Source organism: Nannospalax galili, unplaced genomic scaffold (assembly GCF_000622305.1).
Source record: "Nannospalax galili isolate Female #2095 unplaced genomic scaffold, S.galili_v1.0 scaffold1597, whole genome shotgun sequence".
Lineage (NCBI taxonomy): Eukaryota > Metazoa > Chordata > Mammalia > Rodentia > Spalacidae > Nannospalax > Nannospalax galili.
Window position 1 is genome coordinate 246,788 of NW_008339247.1, and position 1,913 is coordinate 248,700.

Here is a 1,913-nt window from a genome sequence, read left to right on the forward strand (position 1 = left end):
CAGTTAAGAAGCTGTCTGTGCTGTGGCTTCACAACTTCTAATTTATAGTGACTCCATTTTGTTCACCCAGCTTTCTCCCCCTCCCTTCTTCCCTACTAGCCACAATCATGCAAATGCCATGAAGGCTGTACTTTGCAGCAGTTTCAGGGAGATTTTTTTCTACAACACTGGGAAACTTTTTCTTAACTGAAACTTAAAACCTTTTTGTTAGGTGAAAACTTCCTCGATAACTGACCTCCAATATTTATGGCATTACTATGTGATCTCCATCTGTTTTGGTGCAATTATGATTACTTAGCTTGCCCCTGGCATGATATAAATGTGGTTCTAAACTTTATAAACCCTGCTCTGCCTCTGCTCAGGATCAACAGTCCTTTTAGGCTTGAGCTGACTGTCCCTTGCAGGTTAATTACTAATTAAAGGACGATAACTGACCTCCAATATTTATGGCATTACTATGTGATCTCCATCTGTTTTGGTGCAATTATGATTACTTAGCTTGCCCCTGGCATGATATAAATGTGGTTCTAAACTTTATAAACCCTGCTCTGCCTCTGCTCAGGATCAACAGTCCTTTTAGGCTTGAGCTGACTGTCCCTTGCAGGTTAATTACTAATTAAAGGACTCTTAATTCAACCATCATTATGTTTTTATCCTTTATGTTCCCACAGGATACAACAGTGATCCTATTGAGTACCTGGCTCTTCCATTCTCCTCATCACATAAGCTATCCAGACTGAATCACGTGGTGTGGAATTTCCTGATACTCTGTAAAAGGATAAAATGAGTCAGATATACTTCTTTTCCTTGGGGAATTTCTCTGACATCTCCTTTTGGCCACAACCACATCTCTTTTCTGCAGCAAACTTCCCTTAGCGTACATTATCTCTGTTAATGAAGCTCCTTATCCATGCAAATGAGTATCAAAACATATTTATATCCTTGTGTTGGAGGTATTTGGATAAATTCTATCTACCAGGTTTAAGTGGCTCATGTACATGGAGGGAAATGCCGTTGTATCCCATGAAGTGGCTTACTAGGGTTGTGTTTGTTGCAAGATAGGACATCTTGAATAGATTTTGAGAGCTACTGTTGGGGAGGGTTGCAAAAATATTGTCTACCCACAGAGATTTTTTTTTCAGATGTTCAATGGGGTAAATTATGTATGTATTCCAGAAGAGGCTATTGTGCAATTTGGGCCATTATGGGCTTCCCATTGAGACCCAACTAAAGTTACTCAAGGAGTTGAAATTACAACTGATAGAATGCCCTGGTTGCAGAAAGCCTGCATTGTCAATCAGCCACCTACCTCCCTCTTGTAAGGACTGCTTGTTGAAACAGTCTGTTTCCCATGACAGCTGGTCTCCTTGAGTGAATGGCCCCAAGAAGAGATGATAAGACCTCTGTCATGATAAACTAGAGCCAATGGGGCCAGGAAGAAGGGGACTCCTTAAGGGGACCCATGATCAAGAAGATAGCCAGCACAAAAGTTCCAATGGCCGCTCCCCTTGGTCATCAGTGGAGTCCAGCATAAGGGAAAGCTCCTGTCCACGGTCCCTTCCTGAGATGCTTCAATAAATGCTGCCTTGTCTGAGACCAGTTATGGTCTCCTTCCTCTCCTGTTCCTGTGTTCTGCACACCAAACCCTAACAACACCCTTTTGTTGCCTGTAGTCCTTTTCCTGCTGTTGCACCATCTGTTGAGCCTGAACAGGAGGTCAGAGATAGAATGTGAATACTGAACAGGATGGGTTCTCTCAGGACACGGAGCTCCATATAGAGCAGCTCTCTTTGCTGCTTTATCAGCTAATCTATGACTCTTTGCTTCTTCAGTGTTTCTTTCACAATGTCCTGGGATTTTAATGTTGGCTGATTTTTTAGGTAACTGAAGAGAACTCAACAATTCTAAGATTT